General features: G+C 43.6%; 1 protein-coding gene and 1 pseudogene across 1 annotated transcript in view; one reads left to right on the top strand and one right to left on the bottom strand.

The window, feature by feature from the left end:
- The window catches only part of CDKAL1 (CDKAL1 threonylcarbamoyladenosine tRNA methylthiotransferase), a 2,392,744-nt gene that overhangs the window by 998,293 nt on the left and 1,378,192 nt on the right, over window positions 1–16,259 (bottom strand). The window lies entirely within an intron of this gene.
- Window positions 5,759–7,166, top strand: LOC147722618 (tubulin alpha-1 chain-like; annotated as a pseudogene).

Raw genomic sequence — 16,259 nt, 5'->3', positions numbered from 1 at the left:
ATAGATCACTGTCCTATTTTAGGATTGTAACTTCTGTACTGCAAGTAACCCATTGAGATATCCACATAAAATACAGTTTATCTGCATTTAAAAATTATGAACAGACAAAATATTGCTTTTGAGTAGTTGTGTCTTGCATCCGTCATGATAACTTACAACAATATAAATGAAATATACACAGCATACACAGTATGTGTGTTGCTGGGCCCTCACAGACTTAGAATATTAACTAATATACACACACCCTCGAAGCATACACATAGTATATATCTATCTGGGCATTCGCAGATTTTTAAAAAAGGAGCAATAGCCACGCATTCTCTTACCTGCTCTGTTAAAACTGTGCCACAGCCGGATCTGATAAACAGCTGAAGGGGTCAGTCTGACGTCACTGCGAAAGCCAAGGTTCATGTTTGGGTGGGCCAGGCTCATGTTTGGGTGGGCCTGGCCAACCGGGCCCACCCTCTATAACCGGGCCTGCCCCCCCCCCTGTTTTTTTAGTCACCCCTCTCCAAAAACCGGGAATGAGCTAAATCGCTCAAACTCTGCCCGGACAGCTGGTGAAATACTGGGACCGTCCTGGCAAATCTGGAACGCCTGATCACCCTAGCGATGTGCGTGCGCCACATAAAAATGGAATAATGTAATCGTTATATTCGTAAAGAGGTATGAGATTAAACCAATTTTGACGGATCTACGCGCACATCTCGTTTACTGTGACTCTTCTGGGATATTCTACGCACAGAAGTGTAACGCTTCAGAACAGTCCAGCATTCAAGAACAAATCGAATTCAGGGTTATGCGTTGACATAAGCAGGAGGCACTGATGTAAGCACTGCAACAGTGGTAAATTGCACAGCTTAAATCTCTGCCGGCACTACAGTGACCACTCGTTCAGCAAAAAATCAGGTTTCCTTTCGCCCAGAGTAGCCAAATCTGAGCAAATGGAAGGCCTCAGAGAACAAATTGCATAGATTACAAAAGGAGAGAAGCCGGAGTTGCCGACTTTGGAACTGGGGAGCCAGGTTCGAGTCTCAGCGTCTGCTCAACATCTTGTGATCCTGGGCAAATCTCTTAATCTCCCTGTGTCTGGCTCATGCAATTTCAGGACTGGTCTTGAATTTCATTGATTTAAAAGGAAGCTCCACCAAGATAAAATCCTCGCCCAGTGACCCCTGCAACGTCACCAGGATCCTGATGTTTATATATACGGTACAGAGGTTCACTGGAGGATAAACTAACCAAAAAAGTTGACTGATAACACGATATCTAGGCTAACGCGACCTCCATGCTGACATCTTCATCACTCGTGGAGGCCTCCTCCATCCCGAGATGTCCGCTATGGTGGAAGAGGCTCCTGACAACGTAAATGGCCAAAAGAGGACATGCTCTGCATGTAGGGGGACCAACCGTCCGTAAATTTCACGGACCCTCTGTACTTTGGACCTCAAGTCCGTTGTCCATGAGGATCCTTTTTACGGACGCCTTTTGTCCGTAATTTTGGTAATTGGGGAACATCACTGTTTCCCTGCCAGAAGCCTCAGCTCCCTGATGGGGCTGGCTTGAACTCCTCCTTGGAGCACAAGAACAGCCCCACCCCGGCCATTGTCATTCTGTCTGTGGCTGATTGCTACATACAGAATGACAATGGGCCGGTCTGGGCTGCAAAGAATGTGGTGGGCCTTCCAGCCTCAGTCTAATGCAGGGCATTCTGTCAGATGGAAGATGATGAAACAAGGTAAAAAGAAGGGGATAGAGTTTTTTCACACATCATTTTAGAACTGATGCATTTTCAATATTATATTCAACTAAGCCATGGTTTCTGCTTTTTTATTTTATGGAACTAACAACCATGGACAAAGCCAATAGTTCTCTTGTTGTATATCTGGATACAATGACAGAAGAGGCAAAATACCAGTTGGACGGCACATTATACTAAACACAGATTTTTAGCTTAGGTATTTTAAGCCACACCCTTAATTACATCGAACACCCCCTTAGGAGAGACCCCCCCCGTTTTTTTATTCCACTGAAAGCCCTGGAAACAACACCATGTCACAGTCACCCCATGGCCTGGCACTGTGCATAATGCATGACTTCCTTTTTTTCAGATTGCCCAAGTGCAGGTACACCTACCCCCACCCCTTTCTTTGGGAAGTACAAAAAGGGTGAAAATCTTGATGGACCTCTTTGGTCTGCAACTTTGCAGTCAAAGGCTCAGCTCACAATTAATAGGTAAAGGTGGGCGAGTGAGTAAGTGAAGGTATGATGGATGGATAGGTGAAAGGGTGAATGGATGAATGAAAGGCTGAATGGATAATGAGAGAGGATGCATGGATGGATGAGTGAGTGGAAGGATGGATGGATGAGAGAAAAGGTAAATAGATGGATATATGGGTGGAAGGGTAGATGGAAGGGTAATAGAGTGGGTGGATAAGTGAAAGAATAAATGGACGAGTGAAAGTGTGGATGATGGGCATTTGATTGGGTGGATTAATGAGTAAAACAATGGATGGATTGATGGATTGGTAAGTGAAAGGGTGAATAAAAGGGTGGATGTAAGAATGGGTGAGTGAAAGGGAGGGTGGATGTACAAAAGGATGGATACATGAGTGAAGGAGTGAAAGGGTGGCTGGCTGGATGAGAGGAAAGATGGATGAATGATGGGGTCAATGGATGGATTCATGAGTGGATGAGTAGATTAATGGGTGGGTGGATGGATGGATGAAAGGATGGCTAAGTGAAAGGGTCGATGGTGAGAGAGAAATGGAGGATGGATGGATGACTGAAAGGGTGGAAGGATGAATGACTGGATGAATGGAGGAGTAAGTGAAAGGATGGCTGGATGGGTGAAAGGGTAAATTGATGGATGGATAAGTGTATGGATGGATAGGGTGAAAGGGTGGATAGAGGGATGGATGAGTGAATAATGGATGGAAGGATACATGATGAATAGATTTGCAAAAGGTTGAATATGTTTGGATATGGATGGGCTTACTTATATACTATTCCGCGACCTCCTCTGATGTGTCTGTAAAACAACCCTTTGTCCTTAATTTTGACCTCCTGTCCTGAATTTTTGTCCTGAATTTTGACCCTTTGTCCTGAATTTTTATACTCACCGTCCTGAATGTGCACCCATGCCAATTGGTCACCCTATCTGTATGTCCAATGAAATCTGTACCACTGACTTCCTCCCAAGCAGATATCTTCTAGGACAGAAGCATCCCCCTCCTAATCCTTATACTGGGCAGAGAAAATAGTCTAATGAGGGCTGTGTTCACCAGTGACTTTAAAGAGGCATAACTCTGAGTCATAAAGATGGTAAAAAACATGTCAAGGAATAATTACATGGATGTTAGATAGCAGAGCACTGAGTTTTTTGTTTTGTTATTGCTGTTTTCTTCCTTTGATTGGGCATTCTCCATGTCCATCACATACGCAGAAGGTCTGGTAAATGAACAGTGGCTTGGTGCAGCCCAAGTTAGCAACATTACCAAAGCAATTTAGTTAAACAGACAAGACCTCTTGCCAACCCTGTAAACACCATAGACAGAACACTGCTAACAGGCAAACAACACAAAATGAAACAGAGGAGCCAGCATTCTTAAAATACAAATAAATAACAACATAGTCAATCAAAGACTTTGAACTACTTGCAAAGAAACTGAAGGCAATGAAACAGCTATGTATTTCCATATTCACACAAGAAGCTTTATGTATCTCCTGTTACAGGTAGGGAAAATATCCATACATGATTTGTTAATTTATGCTGCCCCAAAGGGATGCTTTGGCTAACAGCACACAGAAATATTACTAAGATGCTTTTATCAATTTCTACAAAAAAACAAGGTGTTGGATGGAATACTTGAATTAATGAAGAGCTCTAATTAGGGAGAAACCGTTCCTTGGTTGCGTGTGTTCGGCTTCAGGGAGGACCCGGCCTGGCAGTTCGAGTTAGACTGTTCCCACTGGAGCAGAATCAAGACTAATTTGCATATGGCTGGATCCAAACTGAGGTGGCATGGTGAGGAAAAAAACGATGCATTGGGATGCAGCCAGAGCGATTTCCAGTGGCTGATGATAATTCAAGCATTCCATCCATCACTTTGTTTTTGATGCCCATATCTAAAAGACAAACTTTTTAGATACTTCTACCTGTTATTACCCAAGTAAATAGTACTTGTTATGAATCTTAAAAGGATCAAAGTTTGGATTGGTCCAAACTGCCAAACTTTTACCTATCTTTTCTCCTCCCCCCTGCCGGGTTACAGAGTATTAACAGTATTGCTTTAAGCCGTTGTTGTAGCTCTCCTACAAGGTATACATACTATTGTCCATCCACAAACTTCCCTTAAGATAGTCAGCTCATCTGTTGCTATATCTTTACCAAATCAGGTCACCCCATACCCTGTTGTGTCAAAAACGTGCAGCAACACCTAAGAAAGGGAACTGTAATTTAGCATTCACATTCCTCATCAGCCCCCAAAACGTGGCTACACACAGGCAGCAAAAATACTCACCACCACAGAGAAGAAATTAGAAAATACATGGCAGCTTAGAAAGAAATCATTTTCCAGAGATGTTAACTAGAACAAATAAAACCAATAAAGACTGAGGGAGGCCCAGGAAGCAATATAAGACATAAAACAACACCATACCAATCTCCCTGTTTTTGTCCCATTGCCTTTAAGTGTAAACCAACAATGTTTACAAGTCGTATAACTGATTATTAAGACTCTTACAGATTAATTATTACTATAGCAGTCAAAAACCTCACTTGAGTTGTGTGACCAACTACCTAGTGGATAAATCACACAAGAACCAACGCCGCTAACCTTACCTAAGCTCACTCAAATATCTACAAAGGAAAATATTGTTTTTCTCTCCAGCAAGACCTTTTGATTTAATGTTGGATGCGAAGCAGGCCCAACGGAATTAAGGTCACTCTGGATGGGTTCCCAGTTGAAATGCAATAACAGAATGTTTAAGACATTTCCTGCTGAGAGACCCAGACTACCGCGACCTACATAAAAAGTCTCTAAAATTGCTTTGATACTCCGGCTTACTGACCATAGCTCGTGGGTCAAACACATAGCCGAATGAAGCTCGAAGGCACAGGGCAACTCGGTAGGAACTTAGCTTGTGTGTGGTCTCCGTTACAGCTCATAAATTCAGAAATATTCATCCAATACATTTGATCCAGAGGTCATTGGATTAAATAACAACGAGAGGGGGAGGTGGGAGGATGCCTTGGTGCTACACTGCAAACTCTTCAATGTGCCACCTCAGCACTTTAACAACTACCTTTTGCCCTATTCCTTGGTATTATATGCACTGTATAGCTGCAAATATCTTGCAAAAAACAACTGCCAGAACAAATGCACACGTCAGTTTTCATGGATACTTGCAATTTAATCCTAGCAAAATTACCTATCTTTTGGAAATGTCTGAACAGAAGGCCTGGAGAAGTTCAAAGAGACTGAAGAGTTAATAAAACGACACATTAAACAATTAACTTGAGATCTGGTTTTGTAAGTTTAGGCACCCACCATCAGTAGAGGCCAGTGAGAATAAAGAGAGATTTAATTTCTAGCAAAAAGGAACGTGTCAATAATTTGTGCGTGACTGGTTCTTTTTGATTATTTTTTACATGTATTTTTTACATGTTGGCAGAGACCCGTAGTGCGTCTGTAGTCCACTACATCCCCGGAGGGAGTGGACCAAGCACACCCTCCGCCCCTGAAATCAGCTCCAGCTCCCTCTGAACCCCGCGACCAGCAGCCCCATACCCTACGACCATGCGTGAGTGTATTTCCATCCACGTGAGCCAGGCCGGTGTGCAGAGTTGCAATGGATGCTGGGAGCTCTACTGCCTGGAGCATGGCATCCAGCCTGATGGTACCATGCCCAGTGACAAGACCATCGGTGGTGGCGATGACTCCTTCAACACCTTCTTCAGTTAGACGAGTGCAAGAAATCACGTTCCCATGGCAGTATTTGTGGAGTTGGAACCAGCAGTGATAGATGAGGTGAGGAATGGGACCTACAGGCAGCTCTTCCACCCACAGCAGCTCATTATTGGAAAGGAGGATCCTGCCAATAACTATGCCCGTGGCCATTACACAGTTGGGAAAGAGATCACTGACCTAGTGCTGGAGCGCATCCGGAAACTGGCTGACCAGTGTACTGGACTGCAGGGCTTCCTGCAGTCCTTCCATATCTTCCACAGGTTTGGAGGTGGCACTGGGTCTGGATTCACATCCCTGCTCATGGAACGACTTTCTGTTGACTAAGGCAAGCAGTCCAAACTAGAGTTTGCAATCTACCCTGCTCTCCAAGTATCTACTGCTGTTGTGGAGCCCTACAACTCCATCCTTACTACCCACACCACCCTGGAGCACACGGACTGTGCATTCATGGTCGACAAAGAGGCCATCTATGACATTTGTCGCCGGAACCTGGACATAGAGCGCCCAACATACACTAACCTTAACCGGCTTATTGGCCAGATTGTCTCCTCCATCACAGCCTCTCTGCGATTTGATGGTGCTCTCAATGTGGACATGACAGAGTTCCAGACCAATTTGGTGCCGTATCCCCGCATCCACTTCCCCCTGGTGACCTACTCGCCCTTCATCTCGGCCGAGAAGGCCTACCATGAGCAGCTCTCTGTGTCGGACATCACCAATGAATGCTTTGAGCCATCCAACCAAATGGTCAAGTGCGATCCCCGCCATGGCAAATACATGGCTTGCTGCATGTTGTACCGGGGCGACATTGTGCTTAAGGATGTCAATGCAGAAAATGCGGCCATCAAAACAAAGCGAACCATCCAGTTTGTGTATTGGTGTCCGACTGGTTTTAAGGTTGGTATTAAATACCAGCCCCAAACAGCTGTTCCTGGTGGGGACCATGCCAGAGTACAGAGAGCAGTCTGCATGTTCAGCAACATCACAGCCATTGCAGAGGCCTGGGCCCGTCTCAATCACAAGTTTGACATCATGTATGCCAAGCGCGCCTTCGTTCATTGGTACATTGGGGAGGGTATGGAGGAAGGAGAGTTTTCAGAAGCTCTGGAGAAAGACTACGAAGAGGTGGGCACCGACTCAGTGGAGGGAGAAGGCGAAGGAGAGGAATATAAGGCGCAGAGTGGCCTGACATAACTTTCTGGTCTGTTTCTCTGTCGTCTACAATCATTGTAGAATCTTGTCTGTTCTCTTATTCTTGTTCCTGTCCATGTACATGTTATCATTACTGTCTCAAGCTTCTTGGAATAAAGACTTTTTAACCTAAAAAAAAAAGTTACACTATCAGTACTGTCCGGCCAACAGTTTTCTGAATTCAGGATGGGAGCACGACAATATATCATCTCGCTCTGACCTCACAATACTGCATAATAACATTTTACACCCTCTCAGCCTGGCTAACGGTTGTACGCCTTTCACCCACACCCTCGTTTAAGGGCTTCCTGCTTAAGGTTTTCACTTTCAGGATGACATTAGGAGACTGTCCTCTAAGTGGGCCTCTGTAGGACAGCATAGGCATTCTACAGCACTAAAAAGATTATGTGAAAAACAAAATGGGCAAACTGTAGACTACAGCCGGGCAGGTCATAATATATTTAAAACAACAAGGTCCGACCAAGTATTAAGTATGCTAAATTTGGCAACCGAAGATAGATACAAAAAAATCGTTCTTAAAAATAAATTTATTTAAAAAAATTATGAGAAGAGGACATATAAAAGAAAAAATATTATATTTTTCAAAGATCAATGTAAGACATAGGCTGTTATCAATTCAAACAATGCAAAAGTGCTCAAAAGCGAGGTTGACCACAAGGCGCTAGTGATAAAAAACATATAGCCCGAACAAAGTGATCAAGTAAGAACAACAGCGGTAAACTCATACTATAATATATAATGGAATACACTGGAGGAATTCCCAGAGTACAGTGAGCGATATATGCTCAAATCAAAGTTCTGCGCATGACTTGTGGAGACGGCTTGTATGCCTACAACACCAACTCTGCAGACACAGGTGTACCTGAACATGCCAATCTGACACCCACAACTTGTTGATCACCAGGGCTTTTTGTAGCCACACACACTCCCGAACCATGAGGACTTCCTCTAAAATATCCCTTGTCATCTCTTTGCTAAGAGAGCAAGCTGACCGCATGGACTGGTAGAAAAGTTGTTTTCCAATATTCACACTAAACTTTTGCCTCAACAGAGTTCTGAAATGTAATATCTGCCCCCTTCACAACATTCCATAATCTAGAGTGGGGACCACTATCTCTTTACACACTGAAGTGGACTCTAGGCATCAAGAAGCAAGCATCGATAACCCCCATATACTCATATATTCCGTTGGGCTAGTTGTAAACATGATGTACAATAGTACTGCTGTGGGTCAATGATGCACCAGAAAAACTGTAGACCAAAAAGTCCCTATCCTGCTGATGTTTTTTTTATTTTGCCTGATAAAATACTTTAACCAACGTATACTTAAGTATATGATGGACTTTGTTTGGTCTATACAATAGATTAAGATGTACTGCATCAGACAAGATAAAAAAACAACAGCAGGATAGGTGCTTTATTGGTATACAGTGTTGCGTGTGGCCCAGCCTACGATGGCACTTTATGAGGGTCCAACCCCATTTTTTATAGCACTAGGTAAAGTTGGCACTTAGGTCAAAGATGATCCCACAGGCTAGATGTGATGGACTAGCAGACTAAGATTTGGAATGCAGTGAAAACTGGGCAATAGTAGTGTGAATCAATTGTTTTGCAACTAGAGGACAGAGCAGGCAAATCTTGAACCCAGAGCAAACATGCAATACTGGATATAACCTATATTCAGTAATACCGGATATAACCCATATTCAGTAATACTAATACCAGCGTCACAGCATGCACAAAACAATACTTACTGAGGTGTATATATATGTATGTTGAAATCAAAAGGGTGGTGCAGAATCTGCAAAGGTTTTTCCGCTAAATAATTAATCTTCAAAAATATTTTGTAGCGTGTAACATTTGGAACTGGAAGTCAATCGACACCATAGGCCACAAACTATCTACTTAACCGAAGTTACCCAAAATTGGAAGGTAGTTGAAGTATTCCTAAAGTGGTAACTTTTTCAAAAACTGTTAATTTTGATCACATATGCCAATCTGAATATGTAATGAGCCTAAAGTAAATAACAACCAGTTTCCCATGGGAGAGACTGGTGTGGCTTAACGCCACAGTTAACACAGCACAAGATTGAGAACACAACTGGGATGCTGCAACACCTTAGTGATGCATCAAGTCAGAGAAGGAGCCCTTGTTAGTAGAATGACATGCTTGTTTATCATTACTGTTAGTAATGTTCAGATTACACCCTGATAACGTCTATTAGATCAGTGTAAATCTCCTTCATAATCCTATGTCTCAAGGTCCATTCCATATCTGGGCACAAGTCCTCATGGTCTAAATGTACATATTTATTACTTAATGATACACTAACAATAACATTTCCTTCTCCACCCCGCCCCAACACCCTGGTGCTGCCCTCTAGTTTAGTCACAGATCACAGCTTACACCCATGTATGTAGTAGGGTACCTTTGAAAAACAAATCCTCTGTTTAGTGCTCTCTGAAAAGAAGCTACAATCCATTTCTTCATGGGGGCATATAAAAAAAAGTGAACAATACTACCAATAATCAATTTTTATATAGTACTTCCTAGAGCACTTTTGTGGTTTCTCTGCGATATAAAAACAAAGTCATACTTGTAACGGTACCCGTTTCGCCAATCTCTGAAAATTGGAACACTCTGTTGGCCTTTATGGGATTCAGACTTGTAACCTCCAGATCACCAAATAGGTCAGTGGCAATGAGGCATGAACTCACTTAACCATCCTGTCGGATTTCAGTAGAGTCCAGTTTTTATATTATGCTTACTGGGCATTAGTCCGTGCACTCCCTTCAGCCCAGAGACCAGTGCCACATTTAAATAAATGATTTAAAAACAACTATTTGCTTGTCTAAATGAACAAATTAACAAAATAAATATACTGCGCAAACAGCAAGCAGTGAAATTTGATTGTAAAACCTCAAGATCCATTTGACCGAAATTGGAATGAAAAATATATCAGACTGTAAACGTCAGACAAACATGGATGAATACACCAGATGGACATTAAGTGAATTCTAAAAGCAAAATGTAAACTATTGTAGGGCCCTTCCATTAATGCCTGCAAATGGATAGATGCAGTCCATTCTGCTCGCTGGGAAAAACTTAAGTTACACTGTTACTCAAAGTTTTTTTTCCCTAAGAAGAAATTCCAGTTGCAGAAAATCCATAAGGTGATACTTTGCAGTGCACTGCATATTTGGCATAGCTGACTCCAACTAAACTAAAGTAAGGCAACCTCTTAATTCAAGACCTTGCTGGTCTCATGTAAGATATATCCTCTACCTCTGCTCTCTCATTCATCCCAAACCTCATACCACTACTATGATCTGCAAAATAACCCATTCTAAACTCTTCCCCACTCTACCCCTCCTTGCATCATCTCATATCACTTTTACTATTCCAAATCCCTAAAACAAGCCTTTTTAAACCCTTCCCTCTGACTCTTGGCCCCCCACCCCCCTTTTACTCTTCCCAAGCCTCCTCCTACTGCTATGGCCTCCAAAACAAATAAAAAGTCCAACTCCTTCCCTCTTCTATCCCTCCACTATCTTTTTATATCCAAATAACAGACTAACATGTCCACCTCTCAAATTAATTTCATATTTCACAATACTAATTCACCACTATTCCTTTATTGCTCCAGAGTAGAATGCTACTCGCCAAAAAAGAACTTCAACACCTCATCCGGTGTAGCAAGTGCCATATAAGTACAAACCTTTTTCTCCTCAGCTATGCTTCTCAATCAAAATAACTGACTAACATATCCACCACTCAAATTACTTTAATATTTCACTATACTAATTCATCACTAATCCTTTATGGGTTCCGGAGTAGCGTTATACTTGCCGAAAAAGTGCTTAGACGCCTCTTCAGGAGTAGTAAGTGCTATATAAATGCAATTACAATACAATAAGAGACAAAAACACCTGCTACTAGCGGTCACCCAAGTTTTGAATGTATTATGCCATTTTGAATACAGAGTATTATATTTGACCCACCACTTATCCATGTTCCCCAAATCCAGAGACGCTTTAAGGCATGGGCAATTACTCCAAATTCCCACCTCCCAAGAGGCTTGGGAAAGTTAACTTTCTCTCAAGCTCACTTATCCGTATTTACATTTTTTATGTATAATTCAATATTGTTTGGTATCAGAGCAGGAATTGGCAGGACTTGGGGAATAAAATTCAAAGTTGTTTCTAACAGGGGCCCACCGTTTTTTCTTGCCCAGATCAATGGAGTAATCTAACAGTGCGGGCTTCCAAGGCACACTTTCTCATTTGTGGTAAACATTGTCTTTTGACCAGGGACGGACAATGTCAAATTGCACCCCTTGTGAACCTGTGACACCACATCCTCACTATCCAGCCAGTGTATTGAATAGCAAGGATGCCATCGGCCCTAGGGCAAGCAAGGAAAATGGGCGCAGTGCTTACTTAATTTGAGCCGGTCGGTGGTTTCCGGTGCTCGGCACCGCACACTGACCGCTGGATTGGTAGTAAAATACAGCAATCATTAAGGTTCAGTTAGCTCCATGCATCTGAGCCTGGTGCCACTGCACCTGCCGCAACACTGCGCGCTACGCCTGTTTCGGCCGAAAATACACCGAGGCAGCTTGCCTGCTCCACCAGCATGACGACTGGCAAGCATGAATCTTTGCTTGGATCCTGGAGCCAAAATAAAAGACAATATTACTGGGTGTTTCCCAGTAATATTGTCTTGTCAAAAACCCAGGCGCGCGTGATCGTGAGTGGTTGCTATTTTTCCTGCTAGCACTCTGCAACTTGTATGAGGGATACAGTGCTCAAATTACTGTGCGGCTCGGATAGGATTACCGGGACTCTGCCATAAGCGCTTTCCTGCAAGCTGCAGCTCTCTGAAAGCCCGTCCAGGAAACCAGCACAGCAACCTTACATGACTTATTGCCAGGGGAGGGGGAAGGAAAGCAGGGCTTCCAACCGCGCTGCACTACTGCCACCTTCTGGTGCGGCGTCGCCCATCCCCCAGCTGCAGACGCCAGCCATCCCTGCCTCTTCACAGCTCTCCAGACTCCGACGGCGACCGAACATGGAAATAAATCACTGAAAACCGGCGACACGCGCGGAAACCTTGGAAAGCGATAGATAGGCAAGTAGTCATGCCACCCCCTAAAGTTACATAACAAAGGTTAAATAAAATCGTGTTATGCAATCAAAAAAATAAATCGCTTTCTTTGTGTTGATTTCTGGACGGTAAATGAAACGAAGGGCTTGAACATATGCATCACATATACGTTTCGCCACATTAAACGCCACTGAACTGACTGACTGGGAGAGAACCGTGGGTTTTAGACGAGCACCGACGGTTCTCATTGGATGACCGGCATCTCTTCTGTAAATTATTAAAAAGAAAACATAAAACCTCAAAAAAAAGGCTGCTCAGAATTTTTTTGCCAGGTTCCTAATCCGTTCACGTCTTCGCTGTCCTATTCAACATTTTTGGTGGCTTGTGTACAGCGCCTAATTTAGCTTTTTAGAAGGAAGGGGTAGATTGACAAGCCCCTTGCGCCTCTTTTACACCGCCGTTGCGTCACTTTTTGAGACGCAGCAGCGCCGCAAAGCCAGCGCCATGCAGCCGGGTATATTCAACATGACGCATCTGGGAGATGCCTCACATTGTAAAGCCCTGCGCCACATGTAGGCGTTACGGCGCAGGAGGTGGGGGTGGGATGAGTGGGGTGGGCGTTCCGGCGCAGGAACGCCTCCTAAAAGTAGTTGAGTGAAATCTACAAGATTTCCCTCAGTCACTTTTAAGGCCATGCTGCGTCAAAACCTTGCTCCTGCTTGAATAAGGCGTAAGGATTGACGCAGCATGGTAGTGATAGGGCACCCCCGAGCCTTGCTGGAGCTGCGTCGTACTTGCTATGCAACTCCAGCAATGCGCTGCCTTTCCGACGGGAGATGCGACACGCATCTGCCCATCCGTGCGCCACGGTGCGCCGCATTGTACATGCGGCGCATCAGTGGTGGCGCACGGGTGGGCAGATGCATTGCAACTCTTCTGGCGCATCCCTGCTGATTAGCAGAGATGCGCCAGAAGTAGTAAATCTGCCCCAAAGTGTTTTAGATCTCGCGAGGGGAGGGATCTGACTTCTGTGGGGATGGAAAAGCGAGGAACAGAGAGAGGCCAGTCTGCCCTCTGTGAGCAGAGTGCAGCATCACATAACTCTGGTGAGCCTATGGCGCTCCACCAGAGAAGGACCAGCTTCCCTTCAAGGTCCTTAGTGAACCACAGAACGTTTTTTATGACTGAAGACACCTCTGTGCCCTGTACACCCTTTAAAAAGAAAACTGCTAATTACACCATTAAAAGAAACAATAACCATTGTACAAAAAATAAATTACTCGTTACAATAGAAGCAACCACTCTCCTGGCCCTTCAAATGACTGCAATTAAAGCCCCAACCTGCACAGTTTACATACAGATGAGACTTACATATCGGCGTCCCTTTTGCAATAAATCCACCAGTTATTAACCCCACCCAAAAAGGCAGCCTAGACACTGCTTCGTTTGCTCCGCTACCTAATGCAGTTCCACCGAATTAATCCGGGGCAACATTTCATGGAACATCTGTCTCCAGGGACTTGGCCGCCTGCCCTGACGTGTCACCCTTCACATCAAGTGTCCTAACACTGGACCTATTCAAAACACTGCTCATCATTCCTGTTCTTTGCTGCACGCCTCCGAGGGTAAGTCACACTCAGAATCTAGTCTGCTTCTGCAAAGCAGGACTTTGTTTAATGAACATAAAATTATTCCTATTTAATTTAAGGCCGTGCCATTCGCTGCTTTGCCTGATCAACAAGTTGACTGAATTCATATTTAGGGTGACGGAGGCAATGATTCGAGTTATCGCAGCTGCCTGAGATTGTACAGCTTACCACCATGGAAAATGAGAGGGCTGTTCGGAAGGGAGTAGTTGCTACATACATAATGGGAGCAATATTTGGTGGCAAAATTAATAGGCAGAAGCCAAAATATGCATACGGAGTCAACAAACTGCATGCCCCACTGAATTTCTGTCAGTCTATCCACTTAGGCCTGCCCCCTAGTGGTGTAGTGTGGGAGGGGCCACAGGGGCACTTGCCCCGGGCACAAAATTCTAAGGGGCATTCTTGGGGGTGCAACGTTTTAAATAGGGGCACAGTTGTTTAAAAACATGCCTGCCTTTCCCCGGGTTCTGGCAACCCACACTTTGCCACTGCTTCCCCCCTACTGACTCAAACGACACTTTCTCCTAGTATGTATCAAGAAACTTCAATAGCACTTAATTAAGGATGCCCTGCTTCTAGGCATCCAATGGAGCAAGAGGGATCCACAGCAGATCAACCAATAAGGTTCAACAAGACCACTGCACCACTCAGCTTTTCTTAATTTAAAAAACAATGACCCTGAATACGTGAAAAGAGTTTCATGGTGTGCACTTCATTCCCAGGCACCTTTTGGCACTAATCTCATCTATACAGGAAAATGCAATGTACTCAACTTCTTGATCGCAGTTATGGTCTTACAGAAGTTGGGTTTGGTACTTGATTTCACCCCTACATTAAAGTGCCTTATGCCCTCCGAAGATGTCTGGCAGAAAGGCTTGCACAGAAACCCCTGCCAGGTGACACAAGGGCCCTATTTTCCGCGGGGAATATTTTCTCTTCTAGTACTGTGCACAGAGACCTATGGTGGATATATCAATATAGACGATCTCTTAAAATTGAACCCTATCCACCACTATACGTTAGTGTTTGGCTCGTCTTAGGGCAGATACATGGCCTTGCTTTTTCAAACACTCCCAGATGCCCTGCAGCATTTTGTGCCACTTTTAGTTTATTCAACAAATGTTTCGTTCATGTCTCACCACGTTGGTATTGTCCAGCTTATCAATTACTAAGATCCACACCACAAGAGCTCACTGAGAGCATGGAATTAAAGTGGATTATTTGCACTACTGTAGCAATAGAAAACTATACCACTTACCACATGGGCCAGTGCACAAATTCTAAACCTGTCATTTAGGGGACCCCAATACTTTTAGCTTGTTCAGTGAAATGAATGACCAACACATAAATTGATGGGTTGAATGATGACCTGTGATCTTCTCAGAAGGACAGAGCAGCATGGTTTCAGTTTTCCCCCTCAATATATGTAACTTGAGGAGGTTAACTTTTATCCACTGGTGCGGTGCCCAAGTAGGCTGGCTTTCATGATGCACTATCCACTGTCCTTTCCATAGACCTACAGTCAGCACAGGGTTTTCGCAGTGCAAGTTTGGCATTTTAGGGAGCCAGGTGTATACACTTTTTAATATTTTAATAGTATTAGTACAAAGATGCATTATCTGTACAGAAATAACAGGTTGCACACTTAAAGTCTTGAAGAATGGCAGTAGACGGTGAGCAGGCATACACGGAGTGCAATAGAAAGTCAGTGACACAGTTTGGTAAAAATCAACATTAAACTAGAATCAGAATGCATATTAAACTCCAGGAACCTGAAACACTGAGCACAAGAGAGTCAATCCTACATTTCAAGCTAGTCTTCCAAAATGTATTTACATTTCTTCACAGAGATTCTCCCCAGATCACTAAGCTTCAGAGCTCAAACCATAGCCACTTCTAAATGAAAAAAACGAAGGATGGCCAAGTTCAGAGATATCCATTCTCTTGGGGAACACACTTTAAAAATAGTACCACACATCCTCAATCTCCAGTTAGAGCACACTTGACACTCAGCTACAGCGCTAATGTATGCCTCTTAAACCTAACAATTTATGTGATTTAAGATTGGAAGCCGTGAGATAGAGATGGTCACAGTTGAGAGAACAGTTGCAGGGGTCCTTAAAAGAGATTTGCAATAAGAGTAAGCTGTTTTGCCCCTCTCTGTGCATTGTGGTCATAACTCTACCAGTCTATGCAACCTCCAGGCAAACCCTTCGGTAAGCATCAACGATATTTCTCTTCCACATAGAAGAACAATTGTTACTTACCTGTAAACAGGTGGTTCTCCAGTATTGGTGTCTTTCATAGATTCACATGCTT

Source organism: Lissotriton vulgaris, chromosome 4_1 (genome assembly GCF_964263255.1).
Source record: "Lissotriton vulgaris chromosome 4_1, aLisVul1.2, whole genome shotgun sequence".
NCBI classification, from domain to species: domain Eukaryota; kingdom Metazoa; phylum Chordata; class Amphibia; order Caudata; family Salamandridae; genus Lissotriton; species Lissotriton vulgaris.
This window is presented reverse-complemented; position numbering and strand designations above follow the sequence as displayed.